This window comes from Trichosurus vulpecula, chromosome 5 (genome assembly GCF_011100635.1).
Source record: "Trichosurus vulpecula isolate mTriVul1 chromosome 5, mTriVul1.pri, whole genome shotgun sequence".
NCBI lineage: Eukaryota > Metazoa > Chordata > Mammalia > Diprotodontia > Phalangeridae > Trichosurus > Trichosurus vulpecula.
This window is the reverse complement of record NC_050577.1, coordinates 203,520,026-203,539,572: the sequence shown is the minus strand read 5'-3', so window position 1 is coordinate 203,539,572 and position 19,547 is coordinate 203,520,026.

Genomic DNA, 19,547 nt, shown 5'->3' with positions numbered 1-19,547 from the left:
GACATCTCAAACTAAATATATAAAATGATTTTCCTAAAGCACAGGGCCAACCATGTTACTTCTCTATTCAATAAACTTCATTGGCTCCCTTTCACCTTCAGGATCAAATACAAAATACTTTGGTATTTAAAGCCATAACCTAGCCCCCTCCTACCTTTCCAGTCTTCTTACACCTTGTTTCCCACCATGTACTTTGTGTCACTTCAGTTCATGAACAAGACACTCCCATCTCCCAGCTCTAGGCATTTTCTTTGGCGGTCCCTCATGCCTGGAATGCTCTCCTTCAACTCTGCCTAATGACTTCCCTATCTTCTCTTAAGTCTGAACAAAAATCTCATATTTTACAGGAAGCCTTCTCAACCCCTTTTAATTGTAGTTCCTTTTCCTTGTTAATTATTTGCTATTCCTGTATATAGTTTGTTTTCTATATATTTGTCTTCATGTTGTCTCCTCCATTAAATTGTAAGTTCCTTGATAGCAGGGACTGTCTTTTGCCTCTCTTTGTATCCCCAGTACCTGGAACATAGTAGGCACTTAATAAATGTATACTGATTGATTGATTATTCCCATACACAAAGGGAATGCTAAGCAATAAAGAAGCGTAGAATGATTAGAACAGAATACTGTAAATTTTCACTACTAGTTCAAGTTGAGTGGTTTAAACTTAAGCATTATTTGACCACTGTGCCTTATAGACTGTGAATTAATATCTCTACACTTATACTATCCAATCAAATAGTCAAGTATGATCATCTAGTAGCTTTTCTCTACTGGCAATCTTTCCCCTGCTGCTTGTCTTCTGCTACTATTGCCACTGCAACTGCCACCTGCTACCACCCTAATGCAATCTCACTCTTGCCAATTCATGTTGCACTGGTGCCAGAAAATGGGGAAAGGTTCAACCTGCCTTTGAGATTTCAAAAGGCTTTCTTCAAAGGAAAGAGGACACAGCATTGAGATAGCCCCATTCTAGGCACAGGCCTATGTAGGACATGTAATAATGAACTTAATGGGTCCAAATGAGGGATGAAGATTTCCTCATTCCCTAATGCAGCTCTAAATGGTCCTCTTTTTTTGATAGCTCTTCAAAGTGGAAGGAAGAATGGTGAGGGGCAGGTCACCCCTTCAATATATCCATGAAGTTCTGGAACAACAGCCAATTAAAATATTTTTTGTCATTACATAGTATAAGCATGTCAGTCATCATAGTTGACAGGACACAATTAAAAGGATCTCTTTGCTTTGAATAGAGAATGGAGGAGAGTCTGTGCATTTAATTAAAATATTGCCTGAACATGTCTTAAGGAGAGTTCCACTAGGCAGGGTGCTACACACAGAGAAGGGAAATAGAGTGTCATATGCAAAGAACAGAGAAAAGGACAATTTTCCTGGATCACAGAGTACAATCTAGAAAGGTAAGTTAGGTAGTGAATGGGGTTTAAAAGCTATACAGATGAGTTTATATTTTTTTTTCCTAGAAACAATAGAAACCTTGTGGAGTTGATTCAGTAGTACACTTAAATAAAATTACTTTGGCAGTAGTAGGGAAGGAAGACATACTGGAGTGAGAACACACTTAAAGCAGGGAGAGTAATTAGAAAGCGAAGCCATGCAGAACTCAGCACAAACATAGAGTCCAAAGTCAAGAAGTAGGCTGGGAGAATGAACAAACCAAATAAGAATCTTGCCAGAAAGAGCTATTATGGTGACAGGGTAGTTCAGGACACAAACCCAGAAGAAAAGAATGACTCAAAAATATCTGTAAGTAAAGCCTCAACAATAAATTTATACAAGTCCAACAAGAATTCCTGGAAGAGTTAAAGAAAAAGCTAAAAAAAATTCTTTAACCAAGTAAGAGTAGTAGAGGAAAAATTGGAAAATGAGGTCTATGAAGTAAAGATATGAAAAGAGAATTGACAGCTTAAAACAAGAGGTACAAAAACTTTGCCAAGAAAATAACTCCCTGATAATTTGAATTGCCTAAAAAGCAGCTAGTGACTCCATGAGATATCAAGAAATATTAATAGCATTGTCAAAAGACTGGGAAAATGAACAATTGTAAGGTAACGTAGCAAAAACAACTGACCTGGAAGACAGATGAAGAGATAATTTAAGAAGCATTGGACTACCAGAAAACCATGACACAAACGAAAAAATAATAAACCCTAGAAACGATATTTCAAGAAATCAAAAAAAAAGCCAAATTGCCAGATCTCTTAGGAACAGAGGACAAAGGGGAAATAAGAAGAATCCAATCCATCACCTCCTAGAAGAAACACCAAAATGAAAACTACCAGGAACGTTATAGTCAAAACCCAGAGTTTCCAGGTCAAAGAAAAAATACTGCAAGGAACCAGAAAGAAAGAATTCAAGTACTGAGGTGCCACAGTCAGGATAATACCAGATTTAGCAGCTGCCACTATAAGGGAGTAGAAAGTCAGAATATGATGTTTCAGAAGGTAAGGGACATAGGGTTAGAACCAAGAATAACTTACCAAGAAAAACTGAGTACAATCCCACTGGGGGGAAATGGACCTTAAATGAAATAAAGGACTTCCTAGCATTCTTGATGAAAAGATCACACCTGAGTAGAAAATCTGACACATAAGGATCTTTGCATTGCTAAGATAAATCTATCAAAGTTAGTCATTGCACATTGTGGCTGTTACTGTGTACAATGTTCTCCTGGTTCTGTTCACTTCACTCAGCATCAGTTTATTCAAGTCTTTCCAGGTTTTTTTAAGTCTTCCAGCTCATCATCTCTTTATAGCAACATACTATTCCATTACATTCATATACCACAACTTGTTCAGCCATTCCCCAACTGATGGGTGTCCCCTTAATTTCCAGTTCTTGGCCACCACAAAAAACTGCTATAAATATTTTTGTACATGTGGGTCCTTTTCCCATTTACATGATCTCTTTGGGATACAGCCCTAGAAGCAGTATTGCTGGGTCAAAGGGTATGAATGGTTTTATAGCCCTTTGGGTGTAGTTCCAAATTGCTCTCCAGAATGGTTGGATCAGATCACAACTCCACCAACAATGCATTAGTGTTCCAATTTTCCCACATCTTCTCCAACATTCATCATTTTCCTGTTTTGTCATGTTAGACAATCTGGTAGGTGTAATGTTGTTTTGATTTGCATTTCTCTAATTAATAGTGATTTAGAGCATTTTTCATAGGACTATAGATAGCTTTCCTTTCTTCTTCTGAAGACTATCAGTTCATATCCTTTGACCATTTATCAATCAGGGAATGACATGTATTCTTACAAATTTGACTCAGTTCTCTATATATTTTAGAAATGAAACTTTTGTCAAAGACACTAGTCATAAAAATTCTTTCCCAATTTACTGCTTCCCTCCTAATGTTGGTTGCATTGGCTTTGTTTGTGCAAAACCTTTTCAATTTAATGTAATCAAAATTATCCATTTTGCATTTAATATTGTTCTCTATCCCTTGTTTGGTCATAAATTCTTCTGTTCTCCATAAATCTGACAGGTAAACTATTCGTTGTTCTCCCAGTTTACTTATTGTATCAGCCTTTATATGTAAATCATGTACCCATTTTGACTTTATTTTGATATTCAGTATAAGATGTTGGTCTATGCATACTTTCTGCCATGCTATTATTTGCCAGTTTCCCAGCAGTTTTTGTCAAATAATGAGTTCTTGTCCTAGAAGCTGAAGTCTTTGGGTTTATCAAACAGTAGATTACTATAGTCATTGACTACTGTGTCTTATGTACCTAGCCTATTCCACTGATCCACCACTATTTCTTAGCCAGTACCAAGTATTTTTGATGGTTGATGCTTTATAATACAATTTAAGATCTGGTTTGGCTAGGCCACCTTCCCTTACATTTCTTTTTGTTAATTTCCTTGATATTCTGAACCTTTTCTTATTCCAGATGAATTTTGTTATTTTTTCTAGCTCTACAAAATAATTTTTGGTAGTTTGGTTGGTATGACACTGAATAAGTAAATTTATTTAGGTTCGATTGTCATTCTTATTATATTAGCTTGGCCTACCCATGAGCAACTGATGTTTTTCCAGTTATTTAGATCTGACTTTATTTGTGTGAAATGTGTTTTGTTATTGTGTTCATATAGTTTCTGGGTTTGTTTTGGCAGGTAGATTCCCATATAGTTTATAATGTCTACAGTAACTTTAAATGGAATTTCTCTTTCTATCTCTTGCTGTTGAACTTTGTTAGTAATATATAGAAATGATGATGATTTATGTGGGTTTATTTTATATCCTGCAACTTTGCTAAATTTGTTAATTTCAAGTAGTTTTTAGTTGATTCTGTAGGTATAGCATCATATCATCTGCACAGAGTGATAGTTTTGTTTCTTCTTTGCCTAGTTTAATTCCTTCAATTTCTTTTTCTTCTCTTATTACTAAAGCTAACATTTCTAGTACCATATTGAATAACAGTGGTGATAATGGCCATCCTTGTTTTACCCCTGATCTTAACAATAATTTTATTAAAGACTTTGAGACAAATAACAAAATTTTTCAGATGCAGATAAAGCAGCACAAAATTTATATGTCAAAATGCTTTCATTTTTAAAAGCAGATAAATGAATCAGTCATGCAACTAAAAAAAAATAGAAAACCAACTAAACACCGAAACAGAAATCCTGAAAATCAAAAGAGAGATGAACAAAATTAAGGGCAAAAGACCTAAATTAATAATTAAAAGTATGAGATGACTTTTTAAAATCAAAATAAGCTAATTTGATGTTTTAAGAAGGAAGAAAACCAAATTGTCAGCATCAGAAATGAAAAAGATGAAATCACAAGTGATAACAAAGACATATTGGCAGCTGGTTGCTTAGTGGATAGAACCCCGGGCCAGGAGTCAGGAAGACATGAGTTCAGAACTTACCTTCGAAACTTAGTAGCTCTGGGACCTTGGTCAAGTCTTTGCCTCAGTTTCTTCAACTATAAAATGGGGATAATAATAGCACCTCTCTCTCAGAGTTGTTGGGAAGATTAAATGAGATAATGTGTAAAAAGGGCTTAGCACAATGCCTGATACATAGTTAGAACTATGTAAATCTTATTCCCATCCCCTTGCCCCCTAAAAAGAACTTAGTAGGAGTTACTTAACCCAATTGTATGCCAACAAAAAGAGCAATCTAAATGAAATGAATATTTATAAAAATATCAGGTTCCCAGATTAACAGATCAGGAAATAGAGTACTAAGATAACCCTATCATCCCATGAAATGGAAGCAGATAGCAGAGTAGATTAAAAACCAGAATCCTACAATATGTTGTTTACAAGAAACACACTTGAAATAGGAAGAGACAGAGTAAAAATAAGGTGCTGGAGCAGAATATATTATGCTTCAGCTGAAGTAAAAAAAGCAGGGGAAACAATCCTGATCTCAGACAAAGTAAAAGCAAAAATAGACCTAGTTAAAAAAAATAAGGATGATGGGGCAGCTAGGTGGCGCAGTCAGTAGAGCACCAGCCCTGGAGTCAGGAGGACCTGAGTTCAAATCCGGCCTCAGACACTTGACACATGTACTAGCTGTGTGACCTTGGGCAAGTCACTTAACCCCAATTGCCCTGCCAAAAAGCAAAAAAAAAAAAAATATAAGGATGGGAACTACATCTTGCTAAAGGGTACAATAGACAATAAAGCAATATCAATACTAAACATATATGCACCAAATGGTATAGCATCCAAAGTCTTAAGGGAAGAGTTAAGTGAGTTACAGGAAGAAATTGACATCAAAACTACACTAGTGGAGGACCTCAACTATCCCCTCTCAGGGCTTGATAAATCCAACCAAAAATAAATAATGAAGAAACTAAAGGGGTAAATAGAATATTAGAAAAGTTAGACATGACAGACCTTTGGCATGATTTAGACATAAAGGATGACACCATAAATAAATTAGAAGAGCAAGCAAGAGTCTACCTGTCAGATCTATGGGGAAGGGAAGAATTTATGACCAAATGAGATAGAAAGCATCACAAAATGTAAAATAGACAATTTGATTATATTAAAAAGCTTTTATACACACAAACCAATGCAGCCAAGATTAGAAGGAAAACTGAAACCTGGGAAACAATCTTTACAGCAAATGTCTCTAATAAAGGCCTCGTTTCTTAAATATATAGAAAACTGAGTAAAATTTATATGAACATAAGCTATTCCCCAATTGATAAATGGACAAAGGATATGAACAGGCAGTTTTCAGATGAAGAAATCAAAGCTATCTATAGGCATATGAAGAAGTGCTCTAAATCACTTTTGATTAGAGAAATGGCAAATTAAAACAACTCTGAGGTACCACCTATCAGATTGGGTTATATGACAGAAAAGAAAAATGGTAAATATTGGAGAAGATGTGAGAAAATTGCTACACTAATGCACTGTTGGTGAAATTGTGAATGGATCCAACTATTCTGAAGAAGAATTTGGAACTGTACCCAAAGGGCAACCAAACTCTGCATACCCTTTGATCCAGCAATACCCCTGTACAAGTCTGTATCCCAAGGAGATCATAAAAAAGGGAACAGCCTGCACATATACAAAAATATTTATAGCAACTCTTTTTGTGGTGGCAAAATATTGGAAATTGAGGGGATCCCCATCAATTGGGGAATGGCTGAATAGGCTGTGGTATATGAATGTGGTGGAGTGCTATTGTGCAATGGGAAATGATAAGCAGGCAGATTTCAGAGAAACCTGGAAAGACTTGTATGAACTGGTGCAAAGTGAAATGAGAGGAACCAGGAGAACATTGTACACAGTATCAGCAACATTGTGTGTTGATCAGCTATGAATGTCTCAGCTCTTCTCAGCAACACAATGATCCAAGACAAATACAAAGAACTCACAAAGGAAAATGCTATCCATATCCAGATAAAGAACTGAATGCAGATCAAAGCATATTTTTTTTACTTACTTTATTCTTGTGTTTTGCAAGAATGCTTTTCTTTCTATTCTATTTCTTCTTTCACAACTGTGACTAATATGGAAACATCTTTACATGATAGTACATGTATAAACTATATCAAACTGCCTACCATTTTCAGAAGAGGGGAGGGGGGAAGGAAAAGAAATTTGGAACTCAAAATCTTGTAAAATGATTGCTAAAATTTTTCTTGATGTGTAAGTGGGGGTGGAAATAAAATACTATTTTAAAAAATAAAATAATCCTTTTTTTGAGGAGGGGAAGCAGGGCAATTGGGGTTAAGTGACTTGCCCAAGGTCACACAGCTACTAAGTGTGTCAAGTGTCTGAGATTGGATTTGAACTTAGGTCCTCTTGACTCCAGGGACAGTGCTCTACTCACTGCGCCACCTAGCTGCCTTGAAAATAATCATTTCATAAACAAAATTATCACTTTTTTATAGATGATTGCTTAGAAAACTTTAGAGAGTTAAATTTAAAACTAATTGAACAATAAAGTCAGCAAGTTTTCAGAATACAAAGTAAACCCACAGAAATCATCAGCCTTTCTGTGAATTACCAAACAAAATCCAGCATAAAGAGGTAAAAATCAATTCAATTTAAAATAACTACAGATAGTATAAAACACTTGGTTCTGTGCTGTAGTAGCATTTTAGATTTGAAGATCTTTCCCACCCATTAATAGGCCATGTGACCAGCCTACGTCACAGGAAGCCTAAGTCTTGTGTGGTGGGAGGAGCTTCCTGACAGGAAAAGGAAGTTATATCACAGGAAAATGCTGAGAGGGAGAGAGAGAGGGAGAGAGAGAGAGAGAGAGAGAGAGAGAGAGAGAGAGAGAGAGTGCTGTTATGGCTGCTAACGGCTGTGGTGATAGTTAGAGCTGAACAGACTGACTTGGCTGTACTGTGAGTTTGTTTCTGAGAAGACCCCAGCAGGGGGTTGGAGAGGTTTCGGTATGGCGAGGCTCCATGTTGTGATATTATGTATTGAATGCTTTATTGCTCTGATGGATTGGGTAGATGCCTTATGGGATATGGTTCTCTTGTGTCTGAATAAATGGTTTACTTCTACCTTCTATGTGGAGAGTCTTGGATACTTTGCAATACGAATCACATAGGCATTTTGACAACTATCATCTACATTATTATTATTGCCTTACCAATACATCTGCCTGCCAAATTACACACAGGAATTGCATGAAACAAAATTATAAAACACTCTTTATACAAATAAAGACAGATCCAAGTAATTGGAGAAATATAAATTGCCCATGAGTAGGTTGATCTAATATAATAAAAATAACAACTTAACAAATTACTTATTTCATGACATACAAATTAAACTATGAAAGAATCACTGTATAGAGCTAGAAATAATAATGGAGGAAATAATGGAGGTGAAGAATATCTAGGGAACTAAGGAAAAAAAGGGAGAAGGAAGGGGGCCTGGCAGTACATATCTCAAACTACACTACAAAGCTTTAATCATAAAAACAATTTGTTACTGGTCAAGAAACAGAGAAGATGAACACTGGAACAGATCAGGTACATGATATACAGAACCAAATGTGCACTTTAGCCTAGTGTTTGATAAATCCAAATGTACTTTTCCGTAGAAACAATGTGATACAGGCATTCCTCACTTTATTGCTCTTCACTTATTTTGCTTTTTTGCAGATGTGGGTTTTGTTTTGTTTTGTTTTTTACAAATTGAAGGTTTGTGGCATCACTATATCAAGGAACTTTATCAGCACCATTTTTTTAACAGCATGTGCTCACATCATGTCTCTGTGTCATATTTTGGTAATTCTTGCAATATTTCAAAATTTTCATTATTATTATTTCTGTTATGGTGATCTGTAACCAGTGATCTTTAATGTTACTATTGTAATTGTTTTGGGGCACCATGAACCACACCCATTTAAGATGGTAAACTTAATTTTGTGTATGTTCTAACCATTCCACCAACCAGCTGTTGCCCCATCTCTCTCCATATTATCCTATTACATGAGATATTGCAGAATGCTACATAACATTACATAAATTTACTTGATGAAGCAGTAGGAGAGTTTGAGAGGATTGACTCCAATTTTGAAAGAAGTTCTACTTTGAGTAAAATGCTATCAAACAGCATCTAATGGTACAGAGAAATTTTTCATGAAAGCAAGAGTCAATCAATGCAGCAAAATTAATCATTGTCTTATTTTAAGAAATTGTCACAGCCACCCAATCTTCAGCAACCACCATCCTGACTAGTCAGCTGCCATCAATATCAAGGCAAGACTCTCCTCCAGCAAAGATTATGACTCTCTGAAGGCTCAAATGATTAGCATTTTTAGCAATAAAGTATGTTTTAATTAAAATATGTACATTTTTAGACATAGTACTATTGCACAATAAACTGCAGTATAGTGTAAACATAACTTTCATATGCACTGGGAAACCAAAAAATTCATGTGACTGGCTTTATTGTGGTGATCTGGAACCAAAACCACAATATCTCTGAGGTATGCCTGTACATGATGGTTAGATTCTCAAGCAAGCCAGCTTAGCTGAAGCAGCAAGGCACTCTACGGGAAAGGGAAGAGGCAGCGTGTGTTAGGCAAGTCAAACCATTGTTATCACCTTGACTTCCCTTTCCCCTCAGACTCTGATAGAAATAACCTAAGATCCTAAACTCCAAAGCCTCAGAAATAGTAGTGACCCCTGGACAACTAGCCCTGATTCCATGCTGGTCTCACAGGAAAGGAGAAATCCCTTTGGAAAAGGGACCCATCTTCCTTCCTACCAACAACCACTGACCAACCACCACCAACAAGATCAGGTAAATCAGAGAGCTTTGGGAATATCGGTATCCTCCAGGGCCATCAGTCTTGTTTCTTGATCACGCCCTGTAAATATCATACTAGGAAGCAACTGCTTTGGAGAAATAACTTGGCAATTGCTTCCACTGTACTAAAGCACTTGCTTACTCAAAAACCATAGCTATCGAAGACTCAGAAAAGAAAGTTCTCAGTGACAAAGTCCTTGGGATTGTCAAATGATTCAAAACCATAAAAATATGTTTTCATCAGTGAAATCAACATTAAAGAAGATGTATTACCATCTGCTTTGCTGCTGTACCTTAAGAATCACAGCACCTTTCCTTCTTTCTTGCTACATTCTTGGCAGCAGTTCTGGCCAATTAGAAACTTTCTCTCTCATCCCACAACCACCTGCTGGGTAGTCAGATCAAGGACACTCTTAGCTTCAAACCAATGGTTGTATATTCCATAATGTGTGAATGGCAGTAAAGGACAGGGGCTACAGAAGGCTGAGGGTTGAGAATTTTAGGCATCTTGCTAGTATAAATTTTGGAGAAATATTTTTTTAAATCATGGCTGTTTCCTTGACAATATGCCTAGTGTTATTCTAAGGACCCTGATGAAAAACAGTTAAGGAGATAATGATCTACAACTGGGATTCACAGTCTGGACTTGAGCTCTAAAAGTTCAATAATTTCTTTTTTCAAATATCCCAGGAGTGATCAGGTCCTATGATTAGTGATTGGCCATAAGAATGTTTTATTTTTTATAATTATGTATTTTTTAATCAGCAAAAATCTGGCTTCTCTCCCTCCCTCCCTTCTCAATCTCCCTCCCTCCAATTGAGAAGAAAAGAAAAATAAAACACTTATTGCATTTGTCTTAGAAGTTTTGTTTTTAGATGTTCAGAATCATTCTCTTATTCTGGGTTTCTGTCTTGAGTATCCCTGTCACCATGTTATCTTCTTATAGTAGGATTTTTTTTGTTTGAGCATTCTTCCTGTCCTCCTCCCAACTATGGACTTGATATTAGGGCTGGGCCACACTTCTACAGGTAAGGTCTGGGCTGATCCTGTTGCTGCTTTCTTCTTGAATTAAGTATTATGTTGGGGTGTAGGGTGTTTTCAGGGACCTTTTCAGGGCTGCTTTCCACCTTTGGTGTGTCCGTGTTTTCCACCTAACTCTCACCTGGGACTCCAAGGAGCTGTAGCATGCACAGCAGCCACACCCTGGTGAACCAAGGGATCTGAAACTCATTGGTGAGTTAGGGGGGCATGTACCTCAAGCATGTGAAGACTTCCCCTGGTGGGCAGATGAGAACAATCTGTTCCAATGGCTATGAAGGCAGCTGAAGCAGGTGCTGTGGAGTGCTTAGAGCTTGGTTAGACATCAAAGATGCCAAGGTCATCTACTGCATCTTGAGCCACCACCAGTCATCCTGATTCTATTCTGCCACTAGACTATGATAACTCTGGAGAAGAGAGTGAGGCCGATGACTTCAGCTTCATGCAACTCTGCCTCACTTAAATCCAATTTACACATGAATCAAAATACATCACCCATACCATTTTGCCATTTTTACCTATCTCAAAGTCCTATGGCAATAGGCAAGTGACGAAGCAGCAGGTGTGGTTACTATGGGAGCTGTAGTCACAGTCCTGCACATAGGCATCCCAGGCCATATGGTCATGTTCTCACTGGAAGCAGCAGTGGGATTCAGCAGACCCCTGGGTGTCTGAGTGGCCTTTTAAGGATCTCACCACTCACCTCCTGGTGTGAGGAAGGGGCTAGAAAAGGTGTCCTAAAAATTGTCTGCTTACCCGACCCTGGCCTGATTACCGTGGCAGACCGAGATCCCACCCTGTGGTCAAAACCCCCCAAAATGTACAAAAATATCTGCAAAGATGATTCCACTCACCATCAGCAAATGGAATGTGCACACACTTACAGACAACATAAAATCCAGTAGACCTGAAAGATGAACACCTCTCATTGCAATAGAACTCAGCAGGTGTCACATCCAAATAGCAGCCCTGAGTGAAACAAGGCTTGCAGATGAAGGCCAGTTTATTGCAGTTGGAGCTGGATATATGTTTTTCTGGAGTGGCTGCAGTGAAGGGGAACTCCATGAAGCTGGTGTAGGTTTTGCAATCAAAACTAATCTAGCCAACAAGCTTGTATGCCTACCAGAAGGAGTGAATGACAAGGTCATGACAATGCAATTGCCGCTTGCAGGAAAACATCACACCACCATCATCAGTGCCTATGTTCCCATCATGACAAACCCTGATGAAATCAAAGGAAAAATTTATGAAGACCTGGAGATGTTTATCATCAATGTGCCAAAATGGGACAAGCTTATAATTCTGGGTGACTTTAATGCTAGAGTAGGCTCAGACTACCAGCCTAGGCAGGGAGTCCTAGGGAGGAATGGAGTTGGAAACAGCAGCAGCAATGGTCACTTAATTACTGAAGATTTGTGCATCTCATGACCTTCTCATAATCAACACTTTCATTGACCTAAATTCAATAAAACTTCATGGATGCACTGTGACAGTGAACATGGCATTTAATAGACTATGACTGTAGGGAGAAGAGATCTCACAGGGTGTGAGAGTGACAAAGGCAATGTGTGGCACAGAGTGTTGGACTGACCATAGACTTATCCACTCCAAAAAAAAATTTGCATTCAACAAAAGTGGCATCCCCAAGGCAAAATGACTTCTAGAAAAATTAATGTCAACAGGTTAGAGCTCTTCTCTGAGAGGGAAGAGTTTGTTACTAACTTGGAGGGAAAGTTGAGCCAACATACAGTTGGCCACAGTGGAGCAGAAAAGGAGTGGGCAGTTTTCTGGGATTTGTTGTATAGTAATGCATTTGCTCATCTGGGTCAGAACACTTGCAAACATCAAGACTGGTTTGATGAAAATGATGGGGAAATTCAGAAGCTGCTAAATGAGAAAAAAATGAGAACTCCACAGGGTTTACCAGAAGGATAGTTCATCCATCTCTAAGAAGGCAGTATTTAATTCCATCAAAAGTAAAGTACAAACAAAACTTAGAGAGATGCAGGATTCTTGGCTAAGTAAGAAGGCAGATGAAATTCAGTTTTATGCTGATAGTAACAATCCAAAGCACTTTTATGATTCCCTGAAGACTATCTATGGGCCAAAGACCTATGGTGCATCTCACTACTTGGTGCTGATGGAGCCACAGTGATTAATAATAAGGACATGATCCTAGAGAGATCAGCTGAACACTTCCATAGTGTTCTCAACAAACCATCATCAATCAATGCTGAAGCCATTGTCCATTTACTTTATGTTGAAGTCAGTTCCTCCCTAACTGAACTTCCAACTGAAGAAGAAGTTATGAATGCCATTAGGCTCCTTTCCTGTGGCAAAGCGACCAATGCTGATTCTATTCCAGCTGAGATTTACACGGTAGGGAGTCCATTGTTCATACAAAAGCTGACTGAAATTTTCCAGGTTAAATGGCAAGAGGAGGTTATACCCCAGGAGTTCAAGGATGTCCTGTGATAATCACAAGGAAGTCTCTTTCTTAGTCATTGCTGGCAAGATTCTTGCCAGAGTACTCCTTAATAGGCTGATACTTCACCTGAAAGATGGTCCTATCCTGAGAGCTGCTGGTTTCAGAAAGGGCTGAGGAATGGTCAATATGGTGTTGGCTTACTGACAACTCCAGGAAAAATGCTAGGAACAGAACATAGGTCTGTATACAACAAAGCCTTTGATACTTTCAGTCATAAGGGCTTATGTAAAATTATGTGAAAATTTGGTTGCCAGAGAAGTTCACCAACATTGTATGTCAATTTCATGATGGTATGTTTGCCTGGGTTCTGGATAATGGACAATGCTCTCTTGCTTTCCCAGTCACCAGTGGAGTGAAACAAGGCTATGTGCTTGCTCCCATGCTTTTTAGCATGATGTTCTCAGCCATGTTGTCAAATACTGTATCAGTAAGGCAATAATAATAATAATAATGATATGGATGATAACTGTCAAAATGCCTATGTGGTTCTGTATTGCAAAGTATACAAGACTCTCCACATAAAAGGTAGAAGTAAACCATTTATTCAGACACCAGAGAACCATATCGCATAATCCATCTACCCAATCCATCACAGCAGCAAAGCATTCAATAGATAATATCACAACATGGAGTCTCGCCATCCCAAAATCTCTCTGACCCCCTGCTGGGGTCTTCCCAAAAACAAACTCACAGTACAGCTGTCACAGTCTGCTTCACCTCAGCTCTGTCACGATGGCCATTAACAGCTATAATAGCTCTCTCTCTCTCTCTCAGGAGAGCTCCTCCCACCACATGTGACTTGGGCTTCCTGTGATGTAAGCAGGTCACATGGCCTATTAATGGGTGGGAAAGATCTTCAAATCTAAATTGCTACTACATTTGGCCCCAAGATCTTTCTTATCCATCACATAGGTCAATGAGGCAATCAATAGGAGTTTTGGGATAACTGGTGTCAACAGAACTTTACAACAATATAACAGGGATAACACAAAATAAGCATATAAAACAGTGTCATCATTCCCCTCTCAAATGAATGGGGCTCAAAATCTTGGGGTAAGGGGCATAGGTCTTGTCCTCCAAAGCTTCTTCCTGCTGAAATTGGACACAGAGCTGTCCCTGCCCCAAGAGGTAAAGAGTCCTATTCGAGAGGTCAGTTCTTTAGCAAGCTGGCATCCAGAACTAAGTTCACGCTAGGTCCAGGGATGACACATTGGAACACATCAGAGGGTGACATCTGGCTTAAGCATTCAGGCATCTGCAAGTGGATGGTACTAAGCCTGCAGGAAACAAATCTCACAAACAAATTTAGCAGACAAAAGCCACAAAGAAGAAAAGAGACTATCATAGCCTCATTCATGATAGAATACATGAGTCAAGGGTACAATTTCATAATCATTTTCTCCTGAGTAAACCACTGTTACAATATTGTCTTTCCCCTGTGCTATAATTTCTGCAGCCTTTGAAACATCTTCTGGCTTCTGCTTTACCCATACTTTAGCTCCCAATTTTATTCTATCAGTAAAACTAAATCCTTCCTTTCCTCTGATAGTTATTTTGGAAAGAGAGTCAGTTTTCACAAGGGGTATTGTTTCACAAGGAATAATAATCAATTGAACTATTCTTTCATTTTTACACAACTGTATAGGTTCTTCACCTAAATTCTGGAGTGTCACAATAATTTCTCCTTGATAACTAGAATCTATCACTCCAGCCAATACATGTATTCCCTGAGCTGCTAATCCCAATTTAGGTTATATCTGTCCAAAATGATTCTCAGAGATTCTCATACATATCCCAGTAGAAATTTTTCTTATCTCTTTTCTATCCAACCAAAAGTTCTCTAAACAATGTAAATCACATCCTGCCGAACCAGTATTCCTGGATATAGTGGTGGGACATCTTCCCTCATGGTCCAGTACTCAATATTTTGAATCTTATGTGTTTGCTGTTTTCTAATATGCAGATTTGGCGTCATCATTCTGGCTAGAGGTGTACTTCCTCCTAATGGTCTATTATTCAAATTATGTAAAGCAGTGAACAAATTATCCTTCCAATGTTGATAGGAATTATTAGAACTTAATTTTCTTAACTGTTCTTTCAATAATCCATTCATTCTTTCTATCAAGCCAAATGCTTGTGGATAATATGGAATATGATATATCCACTCTATATTGTTCAATACTCAATATCTCTTCATCACATTACCTTTGAAATGTGACCCATTGTCACTCTGAGTCTGCATTGGGGTTCCATAATACAGACTTATAATATCTAGAGTTTTACAAGTGTTTTACTGGGTTGCATTCTTATAAGGACAAGCCACTAATACACCTGAATAGGTGTCAACACCAGGGTCTATCTGCAGTAGGCCACGTAGTATCAGTAGGATATTATCTTTTATAATTGACTGAAACCAAAGCCAACAAATTGGTTGTTGGGTTACCTCCTTGCAAATGATACCAGCAAAAACTTGCTGTATAGAAGGATTCTGACTAATACTTATGAATCTCATACAGTCCACAGTATCTACAGACACTCCTGCGGCCCCTTCATCACTGATTCTCACCATCCAAGATATTAAAGATTCTCTCATTCTCTGGGTGAACCTACTCAAGATATATATGATTTCCTGCTGTGTAAAATCCTCCAAAGCCTCTGAATGCTGTATTGTGATCTTCTGTTTCTTGCCTCCTTAGCTGTATGGGGCACACTGCTGACTGAGAATTCTGGTATGATACTGTAACATTCTGTGGCTCAGGAGTAGCATCATAACACAAAGTATCCCCAGCTTCTGATGTTGTATCCTCTTGTCCAGATTCTCTCCCTCTGTCACCATGGTAACCAGACTGGCTGCTAGACCCGACCTGGGCTGAACTGAGGTGTATGCTTGACCTCCTTGGCTCCCTCTGCCTTCTAGCTGATTCCCCATCTTGCTGTGGTATAGAAGAAGTATTCTCATTTGAGTTAGCAGACATTTCAGTAACTGTCTGGGTTCTCTCTTCTAATAGTCTGTCCCTGCTTTCATATATAACACGATAGGCTGTGAGTAAAATCCGGCCTTGTCTAGAGATTGCTGTTGGCATTTCCCTTCCTGGCTCAACTGTAACTTCTCTCAGATATCGTTCCAAATCTCTAGGTCCTCTCCTATGTAGCTTCTATTTCCAGTCCTCATACAAACCACTGCCTTTAGACCATTTCCTTGCTAGGGAGGAATAAGTTACATTAACCCATCCTGGGATAACCAGTTCTTCTTGTAAAGCCCTTCTGCCTCTAAAGAGAGACCTTATACCTTGCGATCCTGTTTGTCATGCCAAATGTATCAGTAAGGCAATAATAACAACATAGATGATAATTGTCAAAATGCCTATGTGGTTTTGTATTGCAAAGTATACGAGACTCTCCACATAGAAAGTAAACCATTTATTCAGACACCAGAGAACCACATCCCGTAAGCCATCTACCCAATCCATCACAGCACCAAAGCATTCAATATATAATATCACAACATGGAGCCTTGCCATCCCAAAACCTCTCTCACCCCCTGCTGGGGTCTTCCCAAAAACAAACTCACAGTACAGCTGTCACAGTCTGCTTTACCTCAGCTCTATCATGATGGTCATTAACAACCATAATAGCGCTCTCTCTCTCTCTCTCTCTCTCTCTCTCTCTCTCTCTCTCTCTCTCTTAGCATTTCCTGTGACATAACTTCCTTTTCCTCTCAGGAAGCTCCTCCCACCACACGTGACTTGCGCTTGAGCTTCATGTGATATAAGCAGGTCACATGGCCTATTAATGGGTGGGAAAAATCTTCAAATCTAAATTGCTATTACAAATATCTTCAATGAGGACAAACATGACATCAAGGTCAGATACTGCACTGATGGTACAAGCCAAGAACAAAGTGGAGGGAGTGACAATGCATGATTTTCAGTTTCCAGATGATTGTGCACTCAATGAAGCCTCTGAAGATGAGATGAACAAAGCATGAATTGATTCTCTGCTGCTTGTCCTAATTTTGGCCTAACAATTAACATCAAGAAAACACAGATGCTCCATCAGCCACCACCACACCATCCATAAGTGGAACCATCAGTTACAGCAAATGGAGAAGTTTTGAATGCTGTGGATAAGTTCACTCACGTTGGTGGTGTACTTTCCAGGGATGTACATATCAATAATGAGGTTGATGCATGCATTGCCAGAGCTAGTTCAGTGTTTGGAAGGCTCCAAAGTAAAGTGTGGGAGAGAAGAAGTATTAGACTGACTACCAGACTGAGGGTCTACAGAGCCATTTTGCTGACTTCATTGTTGTATGCCTGTGAAACTTGGACAGTCTACCAGTGCCATGCCAGGAAACTGAATTGCTTCTATTTGAATTGTCTTAGGAAGATTCTGAAGATTGCCTGGCAGGATAAATACCAGACACTGAAGTCCTTTCTTGAATTAAACTGCCAAGCATTCAAATTCTCTTTCAGAGAATGTAACTCTGATGGGCTGGCCACATTGTTCAAATGCAAAATGTATGCTTGCTAAAAAGACTATTTTATGGAGAACTTACACAGGGAAAGCACTCATATGCTGGTCAGAAGTGACTCAAGGACACTCTCAATACCTCTCTCTCTCTTTTTTTGTTTTTGTTTTATTTTGGAGTGGATAAAGCAGGACAGTTGGGGTTAAGTGACTTGCCCAAGGTCACACAGCTAGTAAGTGTGTCATGTGTCTGAGGCCGGATTTGAACTCAGGGCCGGTGCTCTACTCACTGTGCCACCTAGCTGCCACTTCAATGTCTCTCTTAAGAACTTTGGAATTGATTGTGTGACATGGGAGACACTGGCACAGGATCACTCAGTATAGCATGTCCACATCAGAGGAGGTGCTATGCTCTATGAGCAAAGCAGAATTGAATTAGCTGAAAAGAAATGCAAGATGCACAAACTTAGAGAATCTACCCCAAATGTTCACCTGGGCTATTTGTGCCTGACCTGTGGTAGAACATTCTGAACTCATATTGCTCTGATCAGCCACAATCGGACACACTGTAACTTGACTCTAGCATAGTGATGTCATTTTGGTCCTCTTCGACAATGAAGGACAACCAACCAACTATGTATTGTGTTATTCTAGGATCTCAAGGAAAGCTCATGCTCCCAAAGCTTTCAGCATTCCCAAAATGGTCTAATCCAGGAAAAAGTCCGACTGATGCCCCCCCTAACCTGAGCTCTGCAAATTCCTGACCTGGGTTTGGGTCTGATCAATAATAGATTGCTGCTAGACTCAGGAACTATCAGCCAGCCTTGAAGCTCTGTCAGTTCTGAGTGGTAGAACTGCAAGTTCCTCATAGGTCCTAAGTTTCTGCCTTAGTTATCCTTCTGCAGACTTAAGACTGAGGGAGAAGCTAAAACTGAGACCCCCTCTCTGATCCTGAGGTCTGAGTGACAAAGCTTGGTACACCACATAAAGCCTGAAACCACTCCTGACTCTGGACACCACCTTTGGGCACAAGTTTCCTCTTCAGTTTCCCCTAGATGTGTTATTCAAGACTGAGTAACGGGTGACAAAACTGCCAGTTGGCACCTTTTTACTGCATCATGCATAAGGGACCTCCTTTTGCTCTGGTACATAGTGCGCGCACACACACACGCGTCAAACAGACTGTAATATCTATTTGTATGGACTAGTCAGGGGACCTTTTTACCCGGACAAAATTGTCTTCTTCCTTGACTACACAAATCCTCACCTTTCTCTTATAACAACATTATTACATTGGACATGTTGAAATTAATTAGGTCACAGCTCATCTTACCTTGTGGGCAGCTAAGTGGATAGAGTGCTGGGCTTGGAGTCAGAAATACTCATTTTCCTGAGTTCAAATCTGTCCTCAGCTGTGTGACCTTATGCAGGTCTCTTAACCCCATTTGCCTTAGTTTTATCTTCTGTAAAGTGATCTGGAGAAGGAAATGGCAAGTCACTGTAGTATCTCTGCCAAGATAACTCCAGTTTTGCATAATTGAGTCATCAAATAAAGTTTTAACGGCCATAGAGTAATATGCACAAGGACCATCAACTGCTTCCTAGTATCATGTATGATCGCAAAGGTTGGACACAACTGAAAAATGACTGAATAACAAACATCTTACCTTATCAGCATTTTAATCTCTTCCATGATATTTGGGATTCAGTTCAATACTTATTAGGCTATAGCTGGAGTTTCATCGGCAACATGTTTAGAAACCATGCTCGGGAGTTTT